The 26,886-nt window shown below is 46.1% G+C and overlaps 1 protein-coding gene across 2 annotated transcripts in view; it reads right to left on the reverse strand.

Moving 5' to 3' along the window:
- LOC122720444 (SAGA-associated factor 29) overlaps nt 1–26,886 on the reverse strand; it is a 234,823-nt gene that overhangs the window by 151,472 nt on the left and 56,465 nt on the right. Inside the window, exon 2 of one of the 2 annotated variants that reach the window (XM_043947184.1) lies at nt 16,782–16,946. The exons of the other annotated variant lie outside the window; for it this stretch is intronic. The gene's annotated coding sequence lies outside the window, so the exon portion shown is untranslated. The remainder of the gene's footprint in view (nt 1–16,781; nt 16,947–26,886) is intronic. 2 annotated transcript variants of the gene reach the window in all.

A 26,886-nucleotide genomic window follows, 5' to 3' on the forward strand; every position in this document is an offset into this window, starting at 1 on the left:
ACTTTCGAGAGCCAGGAAATCCCGCGGTAAAAAGGAGTCTCTGAGCGGTCCGCAGGACTCGCGCGGAAACTCGAGCGGAAGCGGGCGAACTGCGCAAAGGCGAACTCCGTTGTGGATCCGTCCGATCGAGTTCCTGTGCGTCCCTGTACAATGCTTCCTCTCCGCGGAGAAGTTTTGAACGAGCGGAAACGAATTAACGGTGGAAAGATGGAAGACTTGGAAGAAACGCGATTCCGAGGAGATCAAATTTTTCAAAACTTTCCTTTCCCCGTTCCGCGATTGACTTTTAATCATTTTTCCCACCGGGATCGTGTTATTTTAATATAAATTATCCAGATGTTCCCTGTAAATTAGAAGAGAAAATAAATATTCTCTCTTCGATCTTGCAACTGAAATCGAGAAGAAAAGGAAAAAGATGTAAGATGAATTCGCGTAAGATGAATGGAATGTCCAAGAAAGGAATAATTGTGATTTCAATAAATTCATCCCGCCGTTCGAAGCAATGGCGGGAAAAATGGCTTCCAGCGTTCGTCCAATCGTCTATCGTTTTCCTCGTTGAAATCGAATAATGCAACGGGATTAAAAGAAAGCGGAATCTCTTAGCTTCGTGATACAACGCGAGAGACTTTTTCTTCGCGACGAATCTTCCCGTCGTTCGTTTCGTGGAAGATCGAGAAGACGATTTGTCCCGTGAAGGGCGGGCCTCGAGAGGAGGCCAACCAGGCCGGAACAACATCGTGGCAAGCTGCAGTGCTTAAAGTTGATTGCGAGCGAGGGAGAGGGGCAGATATAAAGAGGGAGACGGCCGGGGCCACTTCATCGTTAATTGTAATTTGACGTTTAGCTCAGGCATCGAGGATGCTTCCCCAGCCTGTAATTTTAATCCTTTCGTCGTCGAGACGATTTCGAGCCGAAAACGGGCGAAACCATGGTAAAATTAATGAACTTAAGCTCGCGAGGAGGAATACTCCTCGGAGGATCAAACGGCAGCGGCGAACACACCACCACGTGGACGGGTGGATGGCGACGATGTCGATAAAGGGGGAGGGAAGGGGGTATAGGCCGTGAGAACGCTTAACTTTTAACGATTCTCCCGTGAAAAAAAAAAAAGAGAAAGAAAGAGAGGAGAAAAAGAAGGGAGCGAAGGAAGGGAAGAGGTGAAAGAGAGAGAGAGAGAGAGGGAACGAGAGAGGGAAATCAGGGAAGAGAGGAGGGACTCGGGAATACAAACTAACCCTCTAGGCTGGTTCAATTAAGCCCGAATACACGCGGCGTACCCCCCTTCCTGCAATTCGTTTGCGCGGCTAAATACCGCGAAGCTTTTGGACGAGCGACCGGGCAAGGAGGTGTTGTTCGGGCCACGATAAACTTTTTTAATTAACGAACAAATTATTCAGATATCGTCGGCGTTAGTTCCACGTAACCGGTAAATCCGAAACATTCCATTCAATACCCGCTTTATTAATAATTTCCAGACCACTTGTCTGTCCCCCGCCCGCTCTCCGTTTATCGATGCCGCGTATTCTCTCTCTTTTTTCTTTTTTTTCAACATCGTATTTTTTATTTACTCGAAGAAAGTACATAAATACCTCGAGAGAATAAAGAGAGGAGAAGAAACACGACGATTTGATTTTCGCGACGGATCTGTGTCGTCGAGCAAAATATAGAATTAAAAACAGAAAGAAAGAGAGAGAGAGAGAAGAGAAGAACATGATTCCAGTAATTGGTATTCAATTCACAGCTCGTTATGCCTAATCGTTCGAAATTTATGAGAAATCCCCTGTATTAGATTTTTTTTTTTTTCCATACCGTAGATTCCACGATTCTACGATCAAGTTCCCGTTAATCCTCCCGTTAATCACGACGATCGTGAACAAGAAATCTATCCTGATATGCTCGCGTAACGTCGTAGATCAAACGCGACAAAGGCGAAAATAACGAAACGGTCGTTCCACCCGTGGCCGTATGGGAAACCCGTAGGTGCGTAGATCTCGCGATCACTTTAATAACCAATAAATAACGTTAAACGCGTCCCGTGTTTTGATAAGGAAGGCGCCGCCCTCGCCTCCGCGTCCCGGCCATTACGATTTCCTTTTCGCCGCTTTATGTTTTATTTCGCCCCCGGAGATCCGAGGCTCACCGAAATCCGTGTACTTACGCGCGCGCCTATACGACGCGTTATTCTCGTCCCATTCCCCGTTGGCGTGGGCATCCTTAAATCATCGTCCTGTCTAACGGAGAGGCTAATCCTGATTCATACCGAGAAGGCACGTCCGGATCGTTCTCGGCCTCTTTTCCAGACTTTTCGAGCGGAAACCAAGTGGCAATTAATTCGTGAGACTTGTCTTTCCGATTTTTTACGATTTGGCAATTTGACGAAATTTTGACGAAAAATATAATTCGCCGCCGATGATCGATCACAATTTCACGAATGTAACGTCGATTTGGAAAATCGTTATTTTCGTCTTGAGAAAACTTTTCAGATTTTAGATTCGTAAAAAGTATTAATAGGACTTGTCGAGAAATATAAACTATTTGTAGAGAAAAAAAAAAGTCAATGATTCAAGAGGAAAAACGATGAATCAACACGATTCAAGAAAAAAGAAACTTATATATATATTCTATTAACGATCAACGAACACCGGATTAAATATGGCAGCCAACGCGTTATGGATAGGATGGAAGCTTAATAATGCTAGCCATTGTTCTCGTAGCCTCGGTAATTATAACGTTTTTTAATGCGAGCCTGAGGGGGCTTCGTTTCCGCGACAACCACGGTCGGCTCGATACTCTTTGATCACGATCACTCTTAACGAAGGAATTAAATCGTGATTTACTCTCGAACGATTCGTCACGGTGCATGTTTCGTTGCATCTCTGGCGACCTCTGTTCCCAGACTGTTCACGGTAAGGGGCTACAATTAGCCACATTCTGGACCGGATCGTGTCAAATCAAGAATCCCAATGAAGCGAGTCGCGTTAAACGGGACGAGGAAAGGTTGGACAAAGAGGCACTTGGTGGAAACGAAGAAACGCACCGTGGACTAAACGAGGACGTGGCGCCTGGTTGCGTTAGTTGCGTCGACATCGATGGCACTTTTCTCGTTCGCTGGTTTGCATTCTACCGTACAATGCCCACCATTGTTCGTCCCCCGTGAAGCGTACGTCTTTAGCAGAAACGGTACACGTAGCGGCGAGAATGGGGAAATAGTTAATTCGAGAAACATGAAATTATCGCTCGCTATTTTTTCATAGACCCGAAACTTTCCAACCTTTTCTTCGTAATATCCCTTCACCGTTGAATGAAGGAGAATTTTTCTAAAAATTTACAATACCTCCTTTTCACGTTGGCAATGTACCTTGACACGTCTCCACAGATCGATTAATTCTGATTATTAATTTCATTCGATGCAGTTATGGTATAATAACAATAATAATAGAAAAAGAATAAAATCGTAAAAGAGGCGCGAGAAATATTCTCAAAATTCGTGAGAATATCAATACAAGAGAGAATCGATGCACCGTTGCAAAAATATCGTTCGAATTAAACGGTTTCGGAACAACGATATTTTTATGGTGAGTTATCGGCAAGAAATCGAATCGAACCGAAGCAATCCAAAGAATCGTGCTTCCGGTTAACAAAGAGGTTTTTTCCCGCGGGTAAGAAGAGGGTAAGAAGAAGGTAGCTCACGATCCGACGAGCCGATGACATCGGTGTACACGGTGGACAAAAGTGAAAGCGGGATCGATCGATCGCGGGACGTGCGTCGACTCCGGAACGCGCACGATCGAATCGTCCCCTTCCGGTTCCCCTTTCATCTCGGCCGGCGAACGTTCGATCGTTCCAACGTGTCACGCGTCCACCGCTCAAGAACATCTGATAAGTTTTGATCCGGCGTGTCCTCCTCGAGACGACGCTACCTTCGTTCGTTGGCCGAACCTTCGCGTGCCAATGAAACTCGTGATCCACGGATGATTCGTGGGTATACGTTAGTAGTCGGATTAACCGACGCCCGATGATTGACGAATCGTAATACGAGAGCCGAAATTTAGAGAGCCGAGACGAGGAACCCGTTGCTCGGGTGTCAATGACGTCGTGTCACATTAAGAGGATTATGGAATGAATTATAATATTACGCTCGTGCGCTCGGAAGCAGATACGGTTGAATAGTAATAGGAATTAATACGAATATCTTTTACACGAGCGACAATCTCTCCGTTTCTTCCACCTCGGATGAACTACTACGTATACGATATTTCTCGTTTTTAACGACAAGCACACTTTTTTTTGCATCAACATCTTTAACAACACGTGCTCGAAATTTCACCGAGTAACGATCAAAAATCCCAGCTCGAAATCCATTTTGTCGAAATTATTTCCTTCCGCCTCGCCGGAAGCAGATTGTCGCAAATTCGCGCGGGGGAACAGTAGATAAAGTTTAAGGAAGCCGTTCGCCTCGTTAAATCCCGGCACGTGAAATTTGTGCTCCGTGAAAGGCGAGCTCCGAGGCAGCGCGACGCATCGATCGGTCGCGATCGGCCGCATTGCCAAGTCGCGGCGGCGTAAGTCACTTCAGAAACGCTTACACAAAATCCTCGGCTGCCAGTACATATATAGACGGAGGGAACAAGGGAAGCCTCTAAACCCCGTGTACCGAATGCCGAGTTAGATGCCGTCACGTAGAGAGACCGGCAGACCTCCTTTGCCTCCGCTCGTTTTCTCGGATGCCGCGCGGCTCCAACGTCGATCGCGGCGCATAATGCCGTGTACACAAGAGGCGATTTCGCGTGCGTGTCGGCCAATATAATATATATATATATACATATATACCGTGATTTCCGAGTTCAACGCGCTCTCAAGCTGTTCCAATTCGAATTTCGTTGGAACAATTGGAATTTCGTTATTTTCGTCATTACAATGAACGAATTGATCGTTCATTGTAAATTAATGATGGAAAAATGGGGGATGATTCGATCAAGAATTTTTGATCGAATATTTTTATCTTCGTGTCCCGAGAAATTTTGACGGGTCAAATAATTGTGAATAAGAGAGATGAGATGAGATTATTCGGAAAATGGAGAATTTGGTTAAGCGTTCTATTGTGTAGATAAAAGTATATTCTTTTAAAATTATAACGTTTTGACAGATCGAATATTTCTGCATAAGGCTCGGATAGTGATTAAATTTTGGATAGAGATGATTGAAAAATCGAATTTTGTTGAAATAACTATCCTCGTGGAGAATTTTGACGGGATAACGGTTTACGAAGATAATAGGAATGGTCTACGTGTAACAGTACATCGAGTTATTTTCTTGAAATATTTGTATCGCTAATTGAATTGTAAATATTTCATTTTGTAATTCATTTAATAATTACATGTCCAGATTAGCCGATGAATTTTTAATATTTCTATTTTAGTTTCTATTCCTCTTTCGATTAATATTTAAAATCGTTGAACAAATCGTATATTAAAATGGAATTCGTTATATTTTTATTAGGTATATTTGGAGGGAAGAATATTCCCTCGCAATAAAATTGTTATTACATCCACCATCCGATTTTATTTATAATTAAATTTCCAATCCTTCAACCCCAGTTTTTAATTAATTCCCGTAGCAAAGCCCGCGACATCGAAATTAGCCGCTAGATTAACAGAGAGAAGTTAAATTTATCCGGGCAAACTATGCAACGTTTCTGAAACGTTTTATATAATTTTAGAATGTTTCAAACACAATATCGAAATCTCGGCATCGAGAAGAAACGACTGAAAGCAACGCGGATTCTCACGCGGATGAAACGCGAAAATTCCGGGAGTCCTGGCAACTGTTCTCGAATTAATATCGTCTACCAGAGACAAGAAATATTCGTACTCCGCCAAGGGGAAAGTTGCAAAATGGTATAAACTGAATATTACCCGCGTAAAAGCCTCTGTATTTCAGCATTATAACACAGCCACGCAACGAGCCATATCATCATGTATATATTTCAACCGCGTTCAACTAGAGTGTATAATAGAGTTAATTACAAGCTTGTAATATAATTGCACGAGAAACTGGTGATAAGTTTCCTTAATGGAGGAAGGATTACAAAATCGAACGCCTCGAGCAGTCACACCTTCTTCCTTCTTCGAGAGAATCTCTTCTCTCCTCGAGCGAGCAAGGTTCACGGATGAAAAATTCCGTGGGCGTGCTGGTTCGATAATGTATCGCGCGTAAAGAGGAGGATTAAGCGTGTCCAAGCGTGCTGCTTGGCGGACAGCGGTTCCGTTAAAAACTAAATAATTGAAGTTGGAGGAACCACGAATTCCACGATGACCTCCGCCGCCGCATGAATTCGTGTTTTCGAAAGGTAGTGGAGGAACGTTAAGTAAAAACGCGTTCCTCACGATATCGTACCGTTTCTTCCTTCGTAAATACCGAGATTAGGGCAAAGAATGATCGCCTCGTGATACGAAGGCGTATCGAGAATTCGAAGAAATTCGTTCCCATAATGGAGGGGATGAGATTGAAGGGGACGATGAAGAATGGCGAAATAAATTTGTTTTTTTTTTTCTCTAAATTTATCATTACTCTTTCTCTAAATTTTAACAGAGAAAAGTACTCCATTACTGCTACGATGAATATGAGATTACAAAATACATATTCAAGTTTTCGTCAGATCTAGATATTCGAAAAAGTAAAAAGCAAAATTCGTTTAAACTAAAAAATCAACATCTCCATTTCCAATTTCTTCCTAGAATTTATCAATTTATCTCTTCTATCAATTCGATCGACGATCTCAAAATTTTGCTATTCCTTTCGATTTCGATATAAAATCAGCTACACTTAGGAACCACGAAATTCCAGATGTCGCTTCGGAGTTAAGCCGCAATAACCGACGAACGTCCAAGAAAACGTTCTTCTCTCGCGCGAGTTTCTTAAAATCCCGAGCTTTGGTCGTGTAAAATGAAAGTTTTCATTGGTCGAAGGGGGGGGGGGTAGGTAACAAGCACGATTGGATTATGGAAATGTTTCGAAACAGCTCTTCTCTTCGCCCTCGCCATTCGGGGCCAGACGGGCCTAACCCGACTCTTTATTATTGTAATGCCCAAAGTTACGGCCGTGCCGTCTCGCGCCCCCCCTGATACGACGCTTAATTTATGAAAATGACGTGAAATAGGAGGCAGGAGGAGCGTTGCCGCGTTATCGCTATCCCGAAATTTCTTCTATTCCCCTTTCGCTCCTTCTCACCGACCGATACATACCTCTCCCCTCTGTTCTTGCGATTCGACCGATCGAGAGCTTCCGGTTTTCGTCTTCTTCTTCTTCTCGAGACGAGGATTCGCGAATCGAAGGAGGATAAGAAAGAAGCGATGGTCGGCGTACGCGCTTTGCCTCGTTCCACGGATCCGCGAATCCTAAAATAAAGTGCGATACAAAGTGCGGCTCTGGTTCGTGGCCGAAGGAATTCGATGTTTATGCGCGTGGGATTTGTTCGACGCGAAAGCTAAAGAGTTAGTGGGCCGTATGTTATGCTTTAGCAGCAGCCAGCCGGATGCGTTCGGATATCCTGTTGCTTTTTCGTTGAAAACGGTTTTCCGTTGGTTTAACGCGAAATCCCTGGATATTATTCCGCGATGACGCGATGAGCAGTCACACATCCTCGATTCAATTTCACATTTCGTTTTTTTGGAAAGACGACTCTTGAGTGCGCTCAGAAATTTTCATTTTCGACAATTTTCGTGAATCAATGGATAACGATTTGGTGGAGGATTGGCAAAAAGGTATTTTTGAAAACGTTGATGTTATTCGGTATATATTAATTCGATTTATAATTCTATAAAATTGTAACGACGGTACAAACTGAGCTCTGAATATTTTATTATCGCGTCCTGCGTGCGAGGGGCGACACACTGTTACCATGGCCAGTCGTGCGAATACTTAAAAATCGTGAGCGGAAACGACGCGACCCGGGCGTGACAAATTCCACACTCTCTATCGTTAACAACCGTCCAATTGACGTCAAACGTGCCAAAGATGAATTCTACCGTAGACTGTGCCACTTTTCGAATAACAATTCTTTCCACTTTAATTCGATCATCACCACTTTCGATACTTGAAAATCGTAAAAAAAAAGAAAGAGAGAAAAAAAATAGATAAAAAAAGAAACCTACGTTCTAAAACCTACATAGGATGGATGGATGGACGATCGATCAAAGCCCATCGATCGATTTCGCAACCTTCGAGGAGAATTAGCTAGCTCGAGCAGGCGGGGGCGGAGGAAAACTCTGTTATAGGAGTGAAAGGAGTATCGGTAGGTCTAATCGGTAGAAAATTACCGCGAAAATTACACGTCGGTTGCGCAAGGGAATCTTGGATAGATCAGCCGGTGAACCACCTGTCAATGTCCCTCGGCGTCCCTATGTCGGGCTTTTCTCGCGTAATCGCGAGACGTGGAAAAATGCACGCGTGCCGCGGTTCCAAGCTTCGGTTTCCGCTGGTGCACGCGTCTCACAACCGGAATGGCTCGCTTCGCGTTGTGGCGGCAATCGAGGCTGGAACCCTTTCTATAAGTCGAGGCTGCCATTATTGGATGCTTCGCGACTTTTATAGCGAATCGATGATGAGATTAAACGTTTCGCGGTGATACGTGTCGCGAATATTTACCGAGTCTCGGTACTCTTCCCCAACCCCCCCTCCTCCTTTTTCCTCTTTTTTTATTTTTTTTTATTTTTTTTTTTTTTAGAGTAGACTACACGTTGGCTCTGTCGCGGGGAAAAATGAATTCCATCGTCAAAGAGTTAATTACTATTTCGCCAATTACGAGCGGCCGGTTAAAATTGCATGGCGACAGAGTGTGTTTAAATCTGCGAGTCTTTTTAAATTCGCTCGTTAATACCTAATCCAGCGTGTCCCCCAATTTACGCGGGGTTCTCCCCTTGTGCATTATTCAGAGGCCGCGAAACGAAATCTCACGACTGTGCAGTAAGTGTAATTAGAGTGGAAGTGAAAAGCGCCCTGCCGTTGAAGCGTATGCCGCCCCCGTGTGACGTACGAATTTTCTAGTTAGTGCGCGTTGCTCGCGAAATACGATGAAAGAGTTTCACCAGAGGGATGGATGTAATCGTGATAATCGATATTGGAGCGGTTATGGAAAATTAAGATGGATGCTTTCTTTCTCGGCGAAAGAAAATCGAACGAGAAGTTAAAATTGTAATCATCACGTAGAACGCGATAGTAAATTGCTGGAAAGTATGGTATTTATTTATACAAAGAGAAATATCTCGTCGATATCGGGAAAGAAAATACATGTGAATTAATATATAGCGTTAAAATTTCCATCCGATTTTCCAAGATTTTATCGTCGATATTTTTTTCTTAAGCCGGATGAACGTGATTGCAAGGAGTAAATTTTGTAAACGGCTAATTAATCAAATCGTGCCCTCGTTTCTCTTACTTCTTTACCGAGAGAAAGTTGTTTTATAAATTATTTTATAATTATATTTGAACGAGAATTTGTTCGTTCGTCTCGTCGTTTGGAATTTACATCTTCGTTGAATTGTATGAAAAATTCTCGATTATACGCAACGCGTCCGAGATTCGACAAAGAATTCACGATCCCTGGAGACCAGATGCACCCGTCTGAGAACACACGTGCGCGCATATTCAGCGGGATAGTTTGAGCGAGTAATTATCAAAGATGGAAAGCTACGGAGACGGTTTCCGCGACGGGAGACGCGTTTCCAGGAAACTGGGAAGAGATGGCAGTGGGAGGGAAATCTTTCGCACGAGACAAGGGAAAAGTAGGGCGAGGAAAATGGCAATGAAAGGCGAAGTCGGTTGGAAATTTAATTAAACTACGAACGGCGGCGGCAATCGGAGTCGTTCGAACGAAATAAATAAACATCGTTCCGAACAACCTTTCCCTCTCGAAACGCTTTATTTGGAATCTCCGCCGCGATATGTTTCATTCCGTATACCGAATTCGAGCAGGAAACATCGAGACCGCGGTCCCGCAAATTCGATATTTAAAAAAAAAATACAAGCGACGGAAAAAAGAGAAAAACGAGAAAAGCGGAGGGACGGGGAAAACGAAAACGATGGACAAAACGAATCCATCGAGCGAAATGCGAAGTAAAAGGACGGCGACGAGGAAAATAAAGCAGAATCAGAGGGGGAGGGAAATAATAATCGCGACAATGCGGATTTATCAGTTTAACGAGCGGCGAACCAAAAACCGGGCCGAGGATAAACGCGTGGACAAATGTTTGACCGGGCCAAACAGCGGCGTTAAATTTTCGAACGACCGGGGGATAAATATACTCGAAAAAGAGTGGCGCGGGATGGAGTGAGGTAAGCTTTAAAAAAAAAAAAAAAAAAAAAAAAGAAAAAAGAAAAAACTATGGAGAAGACCGGAACGAGGACGCTCGAACGGTGTAACGGGAGAAATCGATCAGAGAAATCGAGCGCACGGGAGGAGGACGAAGAGGAAAGATGAGCCAGGGTGGGGGGTGCGCGAAAGAGGGTTAGAAGACAAATAAAACATATTGATGTTTGCAATTAAATCGGCCAGACAATGGACAAATACCGATTCACTCCGTCCGCCGTTGGTTCGATTTAATAAATATCCATCTATTAATTTTCTCTCGCCATTCTCCGGCTTTCTCTCCTCTTTCTCCATCATCGCCGCTTCCTCCTCCTCCTCCTCCTCCTCCGCCTCTGTCTCCTCTACCTCCGCTTCCTCCAGCCACGCATCCTCCTCCACCACCACCTCCACCCTTGGTGGGGCCAACGGAACTATTTTATTCGTGGTAGGCCGCTTATTTGTCCGCGCGTTTATTTTGCGCTTGTTAAGCGGGACGCGGCGCCGCCACATGCTTTACGCAACCCCTCCTCCCCTCGCCCTATATAACAGGCCGCTTCCGGCGCTCGTTTGCATTTCATTAACTTTAACTCTTCGTCCGATTCTCTTTGCGGTGTCGTCGATTTCGCCTCGCGCGACGACAAGGCGTGGAATTAGCGCGGTTGACGCGCGACGCGGGATAAATTGTTTTTCTCGTCAGACCGGATTACCCGGCTACCGGACTCCGCGAGGCGAATTCCTACGAAAACGGGGCTCAAACGTGGTGCACGTCCCCTTGGGCGTGTCAACGCTGATTGATTTATGGGTGGCGGTTAAGTTAGCTTGTAACTAACTTCGGTTCTAATAAGCTTATGATCGCTTGGCGATTCTTCAGCCATCGTTGCCCGTGAGACGCAAATTCGCTAGGGATTTTAAGCCGTTTTATCGCGTTGTTTACGGAAATTACGGGCGTCAAATGTGTACGATGGTCCATTTTCTAAGTTAGTTTTTTTCGAATGGATGCAATTATTTCTATATCGATCGACGACGAACAGGGATAGAATTGTTACTTCCGTCACATATCTGTCCCCCCCTTATTGCCATTCAATAGCATCGTTGCATCCATTTATTCGCTGGAATTTTAATTTCCTTGACTATAATTTAAGATCGTGCAAGGCTTAAATTACTTTTTTTTTTATCTTTAATTTATTTCAACGAACTATCCCTGAAAAACGAAATCTACAAGCGTAGAACGTTGCCATAGTGATGGGAAGAAAACATTCTACATTATCGCAACATCGTTTTCCGACGACAAAAACCGGCCTCCTACCAAAGCAATAAAACTCGAGCTTAATTTACCTATAAAACAATCCCCATAACAAACCCATGAATCCCTCTCGACCGAGCCACGAAAGGGCATTACTCGAGCGCGCGATCATGCATACAGAGGCCAGCCGAGCAATTTTCATTCCCCTATCGTTCAGCAAGGACACTTGAAACGCAGCCTCGTCTCGCGTCGATCCAACGCCCGTTTCTCACATCCTCGAATAAGGCAATAAAGGGCGTGGAGAAAACGGTTTTTACCGCGTGAAACTTGACGGTGGATCGCGTGACCGGTGGACCGTCGCCTGCCGCAAAAGGGGAAGCGAGTATTCCCCGCACGGTAGTAGGTAGCACGCCGATCCGGGATGGTATAAGGCATGAGCCATAAGCCACAAGGCATAAGGCATGAAAAAAAGGCGGTGGTTACCGGAGGGACGAGGACAGGGTTCTAGAATAGCCCAGCCGAAGGGAAGCCCTTGTGTAACCAACGTGCAACCGATACTTGCTCGCAACGCCTTGCTCTCCCCTCAGGTTATACCCTCCTCTCTCTCCGTCTCTCTATTTCACTCTCTCTCTCTCTCTCTCTCTCTCTCTCTCTCTCTCTCTCTCTCCGCGATACTTTTTCCACGGTTCTACGTTCAGGGTTTCACCTAGGCCGACCTAGGGACCGGAATCCACTCGGGGAATGGAACTCGCAGGAACGCCACCCCAACACGGATCGGAACACGTGCGTAAAGCAGATACGCGTAATAGCGTTACCTGTCTGTCACAACCCTCTTCGTACCATCGGTCTGTCTTTTCCTACTATTCCTTGACCCTCGTTATCGCCGAGGTATCGTTGTCCCGATTTCGTACCGATATCTGGGGATTAACCGGGTGAGAGAGAGACGTTTGCTACCGTTTGTCGTTCAGTTCAGAGCTCTCGAGGGTGGAGAAGGATAGCGGAGGGAAGATTCGATGAATATTTCTAAAGTTTCCTGAGGAGGAGGCTTCACAAGTGGAAATCTTTAATTTAACATCTTTCTTCCATTCGAAGTAGAGTGAATAGACGCGCGACTATTAGAAAAATATTCGACGATGGGACTTTTATTCTTGCTCGAATAGAATATTTTATTATCGGCAAGAAATAGACATTTTTTCCTTTTTCTTTTTTTCCTTCTTTCTTTCCATATGAACGATACTCCTCGTCCGCACTCTATATACCCTTCTGCTAACGATTGGCATTTACATATGTCCGTATATAATGGCAACTCGTATCGCGCACGATCCGTCCACGACTTTCACTTTTTTTGTACCACGAACTCGTCTCGTTCGAATGTATTAAACGTTGCTGGCTGCGAGGATCCGATGTAAAAGGCTCATTAGAGGTGTCAACTCGGACAACGGTGCCGATTATGACTCCTCTCGACGATAGACGCGTCACGAGGAGACGGAGAGACGACGGTTGTCGGATGTTTCCACGCCGCGTTTCGACGCGGCTCGTGAAAGAGAGGCCGCGCGCGAATCCTCTTCATATTATCCCACGTATAATACAATACGAGTATGAAAGATGGCTCTGATCCTCCCTCTCCGAATTCCACGCGGGCACAGACTTCCGCCGCGAGGGCCGGCCGATTATTTTCGACCCTCGTTCCTCGAATCGGCCCTCTTTCCCCGTTTCGTGAAGCGAAGCAAACCACCATCCGTATACGCGCGCGGATACGCACGAAAGAGAGAGCAAGGAACACGAAAGAGCGAAAAAGAAACTCGAGGAAGGAAAATTAGACCGATATGAAACGATAAGAAGACTCGATAACGCTCACGTGTTCAGAAAGAACAAAACGAGGCGACGAGCGTATTAATTCCAAAACGAAGTCAAACGCGAATTTCGTATCCTTCAATTCGACTCTTCCACCTCTTCTTATTCCTTTTATTTACCAATTTCTTTTTCTCTCTCTCTCTTTTTTTTTTTAACTTCTTCGCCAGTGGGCCTCACACGCCGTGAAGTAGGCAGTAAACCATAATTTATTTGCGTTTACCCCTGCGAAAAAAGAAGAAGTCGACGGGGAGGGAGAGGGAAGAGGGGAAGAGGTTGGCGGACAGTGGAGAAGAGGATAGGAGGGAGGGGAGGGAAAAGTACCTTAACGCTCAACAAGGCGCTTTCGAACGTGATTATTCGCATAAATCAATAAATAACTCGCAGCCAGGCCGCACACTTGCCTCCCATTGCCCCCGCCCCACCTGGGAGCAGCATTTGGCATACATTATCCCGCCATCCCACATTAAGGAGCCCTGATCCCCGCGAGCGACGATATATTATCTATCCCGCTTTTGGTGGCTGGTCCCATCGCGTAATAATGCGCCTAATGTCCCGAAAGTTGGTGTATTTGGTCGGCACCGGTCCACCGTTTTCAAAGGTGAAAACGGGCCCCCGGTTCCGGCCACGATAAATAAGTCGGCCCCGGTCCTACGTACCGGCAATCCCGCTGATCATCGAATTATGCTAAACACGCACCAGTGATATCATTTGCTTATCGTGGCAACCAACATCGCACAATCACGATACCCTTTTTTACAATCCTCCCTTTTATCCTTCGATGTGCACGATTGCGCTCGAGATTTTGCTCGAGGAAGATGTTGAAAAAATTGTTGCACGATTTAAAGCGTCGTCTCGATTTCGCGAGAGCAGCTGGCTCGAGAAGATTCAAGTTTGAGAACGAACCCCGTTTTCAGGAAATTGACGACAAGTGGCTTGGATTACGTGGGTCTGATTAGGTCAATGGGAATGGTAGCGTGTTTTTAAGCGGTATCGTTAACGAGGATCTATTAACGGAGCTCGTGCTCGAGCGTTTCGCGCTCGAAGGGCGCGAGATTTCTTAATTCTTGATGGTAAGACAACTGTGAATAATATGCGGGCAAAAAGTTGGTTAATCGGGTGACGTGGATTCTTTCTCGTTACTATCTTAGGGGATAGTGAATTGCTTATTAGCTCGGTTTCACGACAACCGAGGCAACCGAGTTTCAGAGTTATCGATGGTAATGATTATTAAAACGATTTTACGATGTACGATAGAGGGAGGCGTTCGTGGTTCGTAGAGGAGTGGAGGGAGTTTAATGATTTATCTTTAAACATAAGGGATCGGTTACGCCGTACGTCGGGGATTAATCAAGGGAATCTATTAATATCTATGAATTATTCGTTTTAGGTTAGAGTTCATAGATGATTCCAGAGGATTCCAGAGGAATGGCCTATGGCTTCTACCTAGACACGCCTATCTGATCGGCAATGCTCCCATCGTAAATATTAATCGAGTACATACCAACAGTGATGAGGTTAAAACGAGACTATTACGGATTAATTGATATGCGCGCGATTTTTAATAAATTGATTGCTAAACTAGGTTTACTTATGCAATTGCATCTGTTGATATTATTAGCGACGGTCACGAGTTAAATTACAAGTTGCCAGAACTAATAAATAATATCCTCATATACAACGGTGTTTGCAACGGTATAAATAATATTTTACAAGAAAAATTTAAACAAGGTATCCGATTATTCGATATTTTAATTCATCGTAAAATTGGATTAAGAAAATCTATATACTTCGTTGGAATCATTAATATTATTGGGGGGGAAAATTCATTAGAGAATCGAAGTGAAAAACCGAGTCTTGGTTTAATTATTCGCCAAAAGTGGATCGGATGCATCGTGCAAAGTTCCCTTTGATAATAACGAGTAAAATATTCATTAGAAAATTGCAGAGAACGAGTCAACATCACAATCCCGTTTCATAATTCACCGACCAGTTCTCGTGTACGTACAACCGATCGATTAGCCAACGATTTTCTGCAAACGTCCTCTTCTTTCTTCCCCATCACCGTCTCCATTTACGGAAGAAAAAGTGACGCAACCGCCTCCGGCCAGTTTATAGAGTCCACGCTTGAACCGCATTTCTCGGTAAGTTCATTTATTTCGTCGCGTGTCGTTGTAATTTTTCTGCGTTGGGCAATCGCGCGCCCCGTATCACCGCGTCTCACGCGACAGTAAGTCGCTTCTCTACCCGTATACACACACACACACATACATTTCTCACCTTCCCGAAATGCGAAACAAACGGCTTGGTGATTTTTTTTAGACTTACTCTCCACACCGGGTGTCGAACGAAAGCGAAAACACGCCGGTGTACAATTACTTTATCGGCAATTAACGCGATGTTACCCGGTGTAAATGCGACGAGGAGGCAGAGTCACGATCGGCACGGTTGACTTTTAAACGACTTCTCAGGGACAATTTCGAGGCTCGATTAGGCAAGAGACGCCGCGATTCCATCCCGGCTCCCTTCTTTAATATAAAAAACTCTGGGTCGCGTGATTCGCTCGTTCCTTACGGTTACGGTCCAGGCCCCCGTATTTTCTTTACTTCGACAACCGCACGACGGCCACAAATAACGGTCGGTCCCGAAACTTTCTCGCGGTATGTGTGTGTCTCTCTCTCTCTCTCTCTCTCTCTCATCCATTCGCTCGCCTTCCTTCGTACTAAGATGCGGTTGTGTGCATGCTAGTCGAAGAGAACGAGAGGAGTGAAACGACCGGCATACTTTCACTTTACGCGCACGAACGGACGATAACTCGACCGTAACAGGCGGATGAACGCGTACGGGAGGACGCGATTCCGCTTACAAGTTTGCAGTTTAACGACGATCCAAATGGCCGTGTTCTATATTTTCGACGCAGAGGAGGCATTCGAGGAGGAGGGGACGACCAGGATGATGCCGACGACAACGTTGCTATCGCGAACGCGCCTCTTATTCCCTATTTCTTTCCTTTTCTTTTTCCTTTTTCGTTTTATTTTTTATTTTTATGGCGTTATGTACGATTCAAAGGCACGAGGGGACGCTGACACGGACGATAATCGCGGATCTCTGTTCCGGTTTGTGAAAATCTTGGTGGGGTGTCACCGGTTTATTGCGGATCTCGAGGCGTTCTTTCTTTTATTGATGCGTTTTAAGAGTTTCGGGACGGGGACATGGATATATCGTTTGATATTTGTTGGGTGGGGGAATGGTGACTTCACGAAACGTGAATCGTGGGGGAATGGTATAAACGAAGATGACACGCGTCAAGGGAATCCTAATCGTATTGGATGGCTGGCTTACCGTCGTAACTTCATCCCAATTTTATCTTCTCTTCTGCTACTTCCATGGAAGGCTCTATCCTCCTCCCTGTTACGCAGGTGCTTGACTAGTTGCGTTAAACGAGGCTCATCCGGCGTGTCTACGAACTTATCCATTGGAACGAGCGGGCCACGTGGACTCGAGAACCTGAATAAATTACAACATTCTGGTTACTTAAATATATTCCAACTATAACAACTTTATAACGAACTGTATTTCGAGAACGATCGGTATTTTCTAAATGTTAATTTTCCTATTAATTACGATCAGAGACATTTCGAGTTGATAACAGTAGATTAAAAGAAGAAATCAGGCGACTTGCATGAATTAAATAATAACATAAAAACGCATTAAAATCAGGTAAATCGTTTTATTTAATTTTCCAATCACAATCGATAAAAAAACTCGACTTCTCGAACGGGCCAGATGCACCGCGTCACCGTTTCTCCTCCTTGCCCACGTAAAAAAGAAACCACGTAAAAAAAGGAAAAACGATTCAGCGACAAAAGAACAAAAGGCGTGGAGCATAAACGCGGGATATTCCCGTTGGCCGGTCCGCGTCATTTGTCAATATTACACCTGAACACCTGCGCCACGCCGCGTTTTCTAGCGATTCCTCCCTGTGCCGCGGTCATTGATATGCAAATCCAATGCTAACACATATCAGTTTTCCAACGGGTTGATTAATGCGCGTCCGGTGTTTTTCGACGAACGCGCCACGAATGCCTGGAACCGAGTTCTCCGCGAAGGAGGTGTCGACCTCTACGGGCCACGGTTCCAACCAACGTCCATCAGCATCGCGAGAAAGAATTCTTCAACTATGTGACCGCTCTGTTCCTCTCCAAGGAGCCAAGGAGAACGGAGGGGCGACGGAGGAGGGAAGGATGGTAGGGGAAAGTACAGGCACCTAGTAAATACCTGTACTAGCCGAGCAGGTCCATCTCGAGTCGAAGGCAGGCCTCTCCTCTTCATCCTCCTCGACGTTTCTCTCTCTCTCTCTCTCGTCCACGTTCGTCCACGCTTACCGTTACGTGGCCATGTATAGCACACAGGTTTATTCCTTCCTTTTCATTTCCTTCGTCCCCCTCCCCTCGGAAAACTCACAAGCTCGAGGTGTCGTTCGAATACCTTTCTACCGAGGATCGACTCTGAATCGATGATTTCTCATCGCTGCAGACTCTCGACCCGGCATTCGAGGATATTTTTGCGGAGGGGATCGATCAAGACGATCAGGAAACCGAATGGAGATTGAGAGATAGAAGGCACGCGGTATAGAAGCTTCGATGCATTCTGAAAAACTGTATAATCGAATAATACTCCGATACCGTGTGCCGAGCATAGTTGGAAACAACGTTGGAGACCGTTGAATTCCGAGTAAAGTTTTTCCTCCGACCAGTCCACTTGGAAGGAACGGAAAGTCCGTGAGACGTATCTCTTCGTTGCACGTCCGCGGTCAATAGCGTCACCTTGCCGAGGCGTAAATTCCACGAGGGGGCCTTCCGTTCGCCACGCGAGCAACGCTCGGCTCGCGCCATCACCGAAGGGACAATCGCCGGGACAGGACGCGGACAGAGTGACTGGTTGCGTAACCGTGCAAGCCCCCGCGACAATATCGGCCAGCTCGCCCGCTCGCCGTTTTAAACGCGATTATTTATGTCCGCCGTGCGTGCACATACATGCAAAGTAAGTGGTGCGCGCGGTTGAAAGAGAGCTTAACTAACCTACCGTACTAGAAATATGCCGCGGTACGGAGCGGTGTCACTCGTTCCACCGTATATAACGAGGCGACATATAACGGCGGGGCCGTGTTCGAGCAAGATCGAGCTCGCGGTAGAAATCGCCCTCCCTTCCTCCTCTTCCTTCCAACTCCTCTCCAACACAGGGGTTGCTCGTCCATGCGTGCTTACTTTCGCCATACCTCGTCCCCTCCCTCCCCCCTTCTTCCTCTTCCCCCTCGTGCGCACTCACACATGCGCCCATTGTTATAGCGATCTGGATACGCGATGCAATAATACGCTTTCGAACGCGCGTAAGTTGCAAGCGTGAGCTGAGCGAGCGGTGTCGCGCTCGGTTCGACACGAGGGTAGAACAGATCCGTGGAACGGGAATTGGGGAGAGGAAAGTTGGAAAAAGATAGAGGGGGGCAGATACGGAATAAGAATAAGAGGGGCGGGGTTAAGGGGGAAAGGTGGAGGATGAAAGAGGCTCTCGTCCAACGCCAGGGGTGTCGCTAACAAGACACGCACCCCTACCACGATGGGGTACTAGGAGCACGAATACACGCTTATAATCCGCGACGTCTGTGCGCCCGCATTGCGTGAGTAACCCGCAACTCGCTGCCTACCTACAACCGTGCGTGTACGCAACTCGACGACAGCCATCCCCTAATGACTTATTAGCAACCGCGCGTTAGTTAACGACGCGACAGGATTACTCGCCGCATTGTGACGGCCTCTCTCTCTCTCTCTCTCTCTCTCTTTCTCTCTCTCTCTCTCTCTCTCTCTCTCTCTCTCTCTTTTCCTTCCCCTGTTTATTCCCGCCTTCCTTTCCAACGCGAGCTCAACGTTCTTCCGTTTCTTCTCCCTCTGTTTCCTCTTCTTTGGCCACCGCTCTTTTCTCCTTTCCTCTTCAAATCGCGTACTCCCGCGTGTCCTTTCGCCTTTCTCTCCCCGACTTTTCCACGCGTTCGTTCTCTCCCTTCCATCTCCCTTCTTCGTTCTTCTGCCTTTTATTTTCTGCCCCGTGTTCTTTTATTTTTATTTCTTTTTCCCTCCCCTCCCATTTTTCTCTTCCTAATAATTTTCACGCGACACGCATTTCCACGCACGGCACTCGGGCGTTTCCAGGCAGGTAAGCAGGCAGACGCCCGGGCAACGCACTCGGCTCGCCACTTTCGCCGGGAATGCGTGGGAGGCTCTGAAAGAGGAGAGGCTGCAGTCATTCCTCCTCGCATCCATTAGGGAAATTAATGATTTTTAATTTTCACTCCCTCGGGAAAGCCTTCCTTTTATGACGCGACACGCGTGAGAAATCAGGGACAAGCGATATTAATTATCAAGATCAAAATATTTCGAGGAAATACATACAGATTTTCACTCGCAAGGTACTAGAGATATAATCACAAGATTATTTAGCAGCTCTATCTTTGTAACTTTCCGATGAGTGAGCCGTCATCGGAACGTGTCATTTACTTAATTATCCCCGGGTCGTCGCTTGACCCCTAATTTGCCACCGGAGGCAGATAGCGAGCCTCGACATCCTTGCTACCTTGATTCGCAACAAAGGAATCCCAAGGAGCATTTCCGCGCGACATCAGCCGAGATCTGTACGATCGATCGCTTGTGGATCATTACCGTCGACACACGTCGTCGTGATGCTCGCCACTCGTGGTATACAAACAGGCGGCGCAGAAGGGTGAATCGATGTGGAACGATCGATATCGTTCGAAGCCATCTAATTACGAACACGGTCCCACCTAGGGGTCGGCATTCCTCGCGTGACGATTAACGATTTGTAGCTCCTAATGTTTGGATTATATCGTACCGACCTTCTCTCGACCAAAGCTTCTCTCCTTTCATCGTGAACGTCGTCTCTCTTTTCTTTTCTTCGCGTTCCATGTACTTTCCATCTCCCCCCTCCTCCTCCTCTTTCAATCCCTCTTTACATTCTCTTCCTCGCCTAACTACTCCGCCTTTATTACATTATTCTTTTTGCGCCATTCATTCCTTAAGCTTCTTAAATTCACACCATTTCTCTCCTGCGCCTCAATCCCATCCACCAAGCCTTTCCTCTTATCAACGTTGAAATTGTCGCATCTCGTTCCATCTTTCTTCCGTTAACTTTTTGTTCTATACTCTTGTTTCGTTGATGCTCTTGTGCATCTTTGCATTCTTTTTTATTTTTATTTTTTTTTTTTTCCTCCCTCTCGAGACGTTAATATTTTCTTTTTCTCTCAATCTTATTTTTCTAGCATGACTACTTCGTATTTCTCCATCTTTTATTATTTTTTTTCGTTTAAGTTAATTCTTTTTTTCTTTTTCTTTTTTCCTTTTTTTCTCCATTCCTCCTCTGCTTCTGGATCCCATATACCTGAGCTCTCGAGGTATATACCGCTTCCTTTCCCCATCCTCATCCCGTCCCATTTCCATCGGCTTGCTATCTGATTTGAATAATTCGATGCGTCAACATGCTTTAGGTGTATCATACCCACGCGCGGCTATGACAGAGACCGGTACACACGTGGCGTAGTCAGCCTCGCAGGAAACGACGACCCTGTTCTGCTCGAACGCTTCGTTCCTCTCCTACGTCGATCACGTCGCGACGCCAATCGTATACGAAACTGCTTCTCGTTAGCCGGAGGAGGAAAAAAACGTGTACCAAGTCAATCGGTAATCTCTCCAACGTAGATGATGGTTATCGTTTTCTGCTTCTGTGACATCGTTTCCTCTTCCACTGTCTCTTTCTTCTTTTTCTTTTTTTTTTTTTTCATGGAATCTAAATCCTTTCATTCGTTTATTTACTTCTTTTTTCATTTCAAAGATATTTTATCTTTCGAGAATCGAATTATTTTTACATAATAAAAGATCGTATTTTTTGATTTCGACGTTGGTTTGAAGAAAAAAGGAAGACGTACGATTAATCTTTTTTTTTAAAAGAACGAAATTTAGGGATCATTTTTAAATTGATTTTTCTTACAAAACACAAGATAATCACGTCCCTTTCGTGTATCCTACGATTAATTACATTTTATCGTAACACCGAAAAAAGAAAATTAACGATCAACATCCAAAGAACATTCTCAAATACTTGAACGTTTTTCAATATTCTTAAGAATACAAAAAGGGGGGAAAAAACCTATTAAACGAACTACTCCTACGCGAAACCGCAGCACGAGAGACGATTACATCTTGGCTCGAAGTGATAGTTTCATCGCGTTTGTTTTCTTCCCGTCTTAGCTGGCCGCCGTTATCGCGATACAATTACTTCCCACGTTGTCCCCCTCCTTCCCCCCCCCTACGTTCTAGCACGAGTTACAACAACAATCGAGCGATCGTACACAACAATCTCCTCGAGCTCGAGGAAATCGCACGCGCGTTGAATCGCGCGGAAGGATTCGTGCCGATTCTTCCGACGCGAGGAATGTAAATTCCCGAGGGGGGGCGCGAGCCGGCCACACAGCTCAGCCACACGCTCGTTCCTCCCGCGGGAGAAGGTCTTCGACTTGGACGACGGGGAGGGGGGGGCGTGCGATGCGGGCATGCAGGGAAGAGCGAACAAAAAGGTGATGAAACGGGGAGAAACGAATTCCTCGGCGGAGAGGAATAATATTCGGGGACGTTATTCGCGATTCGTGGAAGCGGCGGGGCCCTTTGATAGCGATCGCGGCCGAAAAGAGACGCGAGCGGACAGCGCGCGGTCCTGGGCCACCGTTCAATCGGACGAAATTGCGCGTAATTACGCGCGAGCGCGCCCTTAAACGTCTAAGATTGAAAGGAATCCGGCGCGGCGGGCGCCCGTGTGTACGCGCTGCGCTCGCGCGTAATTACGCGTGCATGCGTGCGACGCGGGCCCTCGCGACATCGGCCGACCGGTTCAAAGCGACGTTCAATTAATATTAATTAAAATGGCGGGACGGGCCGCCAGGGTGGATATAATTATTCCGTCCCCCCGGCGGCGCTCTCTCTCTCTCTCTTCTTTCGAGGGAGGGAACAGGAGGGGGCAGGAGGTTTTCGATGCGTGCTCGTGCACGCGGAAATTTCGTTGTATCGTTACGATTTCCTACGTTTTTACGTTTCGAGAGAACGAAGCAAATTTTTCGTTACAATTTTTCCAATATGATCGGTGAAAGAAATAATTGGTGACGTATAAATGTGGAGGAACACGCGTGGAGATATACAGAGATTTATTATTGGTGATGATTAAAAGAAATTCGTTCGAACGGAATATATTCTCCATCGAATAAATATTTCTTTTTCTTATTCGTAAATCGCGAAACTTCATATCAATATTTTTTTTTTTCCAATTTGGTCCAATTTGGTTTATCAGACATAACCGATCGGATCCGCATTCCTTGCAGAGATCTTATTCCAAGCGAGACACCCGTAATTAGAAAAGTGAAAGAGGTGCGTGCCTGGAAAGAAAAAAGTCGGGACAGAGAATTTTCCTCGACAGATTAATGATAGCGCGTATGATATTCCGTTGAATTACGATCATATTGATCGATTCAATGGTATCGAGAGAACTTTCCCCTAACGATTACGAGCCCGTTCGCTTGTCGTAGCGATTGAATTTATTCTCACCGCAAATCGCAGGTGACTGGGCCTCTATAGCCCGTTGATGCACGGAATTCACGACTCATTTGGATAGAAATTACGAGGAGCGAAGTGAAAGCGCAGGTGGATATAAAATAATCGGTCGAAGCGAGTGGTCGCGGAACATTCGTATTCAGTTGCTGGGAAATAGATCTTTCGAGCGGGCAGAAATGGATTCGAGGGAGGGCAAGTCTCGAATGCACGTCTAGGAGCGCGTAGCAGGGTTCGATTCGTGTTAATTAATGCGGCGAGTGAGTCGACGAGCCGGAAATAATACTGTTTATTTGTAAGCCGGAAGAGAAGAAGAACAATAAGTATTCTGGATACTGGTCGTTCAAGGATTCGTGCGGACGGCTCGGTCCGTTTAACAAGGACGACGTTAATGCACCGGGTAATTACTAAATCCTATTTGGACTCATTACCGCCGATGGAAATGAAAAATTGTAATAATATTAAGAGCAACGTCTGCAACTCCAGGGCAGGGCAGGCAAAGACAATTAGAAAATGAGCAGGCGTAGCTGGTTATATTTAATCGGTGAACTTCGGCGAACGTTCTTTGACTAAACGCTTGATTGTTATTACGAGAAACTGTGCAAGTGAACTCTTGCTTTTTAATATATTCTTTTGGTATTAAATATTTCTTGATATATTTTTTTTAATAGATATTAAAAAAGGCAAAGAGGAATAAAATTGCTTTTCACGATATTCTTTTAAACACGTTTTTTTTAATACCAAGAGAGTCAAATGTATTTCGTGTAATCGTATTTTAAACGTTGCTTTTACCGCGATTAAGGAAAAGAATTGGTCAAAAAAGTATATTTGAAAATGTAACGTTGATCACGTGTATACGAGCGTGATTCGTGACTCGTCCATTAGTCGATAATACCATTGAACACTGTCGGATATTATGCATTCAAGAGAAAAATCAAAACGACTCTGGTTTTGTTCGGTTCGCTGAGATGGCGGCGGCGTCACGGACAACCGGAAGCCGAGGATTCTATCCGGCGCTTACCGATTCCCAGGCTCGTTATCGTGATATACGCTTTGTGTGGCAGGTCCACAAGCGGGTCCACTCGTACCCGTTCTAAATGCAGTGGACCACCGGGGTTGGTCGAGCCACATGGCCACTGTACTTCGTATAACACAGCATGCCACGCATACACACGACGAGCATGCACACGCTTACGGCCACGATCCCTCGCACACAGCCACGTCGATGAGCTCTCGCTTATCCCTGCTAGCTCGAGAGAGGGCGTATACGTGATGCTTTAATTATCGGCTCTTCATTTCCTTATCTTCGTGCCACAAGTGGGCACAGTTTCCTCGCGAAATAAGTTTTTCGGTTGTCCCCTTTCCAAAAAGGGAATTTTCACGGAAAGAGAATAATAATACTCACTCGTTGAGCGTTACAAAAGCGAGATATTAATTATTTCGACATTTAATTTATATTGCGTATCTGTAAGCGATAATTACGCGTTCGTTAAAACTGGTTAGAAATGCGCATATTTCGGAACAATAGTTGAACGTGACGATATTCGAGACGATGTATCAGCCTGGGCCGTCGTCGTTTTCGCGCTGAAAATAAAACACCAAGTGGCCACTTGATAGAATTTCCTGCAGGCTGGATCAATTCCCCGGATTTTTCCGGGATTCGTTTCGAATTTTCCAAAGGTCGTCGTTGTAGAAATCGTTACAGTTGAGTCGCGAATGATCACCCGTAAGATGACGCCCGTGCTTGAGTTCAGTAATGAGCTTGAACTTTTAATTCGTAACGCTTTCGAGCCAATCGAAGGTGGAGTATTGTTGGTGTTCCGACACGTCCAAAAATCAAATATGATTGAAAAATGCGAGTACAAACATTTTTACGGTTGTTCGAAAGTAATTGGAAACTCGATCTTGCGTATTGAACACGATCTGGGGTGGCTCGTATACGATCGTACGATGTAATTATGTAAACCTGGTTTGAAATCCGGGCGAGAATCGTGTCACATTTCATAGACAAAGGCGCATAAACGATACGACCGATATAATTAACCGTAATCGGGATATAAACGATACGATTCGATTGGATTTAGATCCAATTACTCTTGTCCGCCGTGTAATTAGTCGGAAACGAGACAGGAACTCTCTCTCTCTCTCTCTCTCTCTCCTGTAAAATCGTCACGACTATTACTATCATCCATCCTCCAACGCGATTAATCACAACGATTAATCGTTAATCTATCAACGCGTGTTCAAAATTGTTCGGTCCTTGTTATTCAATACAGATTCGGTAGGAAAAAGAAGGCGGCGTTGGCGGGCGAAATAGCGAAAATGACGCGAGACCATCGTTCCGTTTCCTCGCGTATTACGCCTAACTCGTGTTCATCCCATGCGTGAGCACCGAGTACACGCGTATATTTATTTTAATGAGTTCTCCTCTCATCGTGCCACGCAACGAGTCACGCACTTTTCGCGTTTGTGCATTCCCTTCGTCACGCTCTCTTTCTCCTTCGACTTTTTTTTTATCATTCCCCCCGCCTCCACCCTTTTTATCGTCTCTCTAACACGTACACCGGCGAATAACGGAGACCGACATCGTCTCCCTCTCCCGCCTCACCGCCGCCGCCGTCGCCCACCACAGTTACTCGCCGTCATCGTCATCGTCATCGTCCTCACGGATGGAAATCCTACTTTTCCTCGCAACCCCTATGTCGCTGACGAGAGGGGCGTTATACCTGCCTGCGTACGCATATAAGTGCACGCGCGGGGACGTATATACGTAAGTACATACGCAGCGTGGAGAGGGGCGGGCGAGGCGAGGGAGGAAGGCGAGAGAAGCGAGTTGGAGAAGCGAGAGGTGCAGGCAAAGGGACAGGAAGGGTAGAAAAACGGGGTAGAAGGTAGGGCACCCTACGCACAGCCACCGTGGGATCAATGCACCTTCAGGGTGCACCGCCCTGGCGAGTGCTCGCGCGCATCGTCTATGCATCTTCGCATGCAACCAGAACCCTGTTTCATCCTCATCAACCCCTTTTCCTCCGCGTCACGCCACAGTTCCCTCTTTCTGTCCTCCACCTCGCTCCGCTTTTCTCCCGCGTTCTCTCTCTCTCTCTCTCTCTCTTCATCTTCGCGCTCCCTCGTTCCACCCTCCGTCCGAAGCGCGGTGAATCGCCCCCTCCTTCTCCGCCAACCTTCGCTCGCCAGTCGCCTCTGTCTTTCTCACCCTCTCCCCCCAAAGACAGCCCCGTTCAGCCAGCTCGTCTCCCCTTTTTTACTCTCCCTCCAACCCTTGATACGCGCTTCCATCCTCCACCAACACCCGCCTCTCCTCCTCTCTCTTCCACCCTCTGCTCCTCTCCTGCCCTAGACTCCCTCTCGTCCTAGCGACCCTCCTCCTCACGTCCCTTTTCGCACTTTTGCACTCGGGCAAAACCCTACCCTACCCTAAGAATAATCCCTTCCGCGCGGTACATATCGCGCGATCTATACCCTACGTGTATCTCCAGGAGGAGGCATGCACACCGCGTAACCCCGCAGAGCAGCCAACCCAGACCGACCTACCCCTCTTTGTCGTCCTACTGCGCCACCTCCACCGTCTCCCCCATCCATCCGTCCCTCGCTCATCTACCTCTCTAGCTTCTCTCTTATGAGGCCGACGCTGGTCGGGGGTACGTGCCGGCAATACCGACGCGTCGTGAAGCACCTTGCTGCAGGAAGGCTGCATGTGCATGCGTGCACGTCTGCAACCCTTAACCAGGAAAAGGGTCGCTGGGTGGTCTAGATTCTTTTTTTTT

The sequence above is a fragment of the Apis laboriosa genome, unplaced genomic scaffold (assembly GCF_014066325.1).
Source record: "Apis laboriosa isolate Shangri-la unplaced genomic scaffold, ASM1406632v1 scaffold12_cov154, whole genome shotgun sequence".
Lineage (NCBI taxonomy): Eukaryota > Metazoa > Arthropoda > Insecta > Hymenoptera > Apidae > Apis > Apis laboriosa.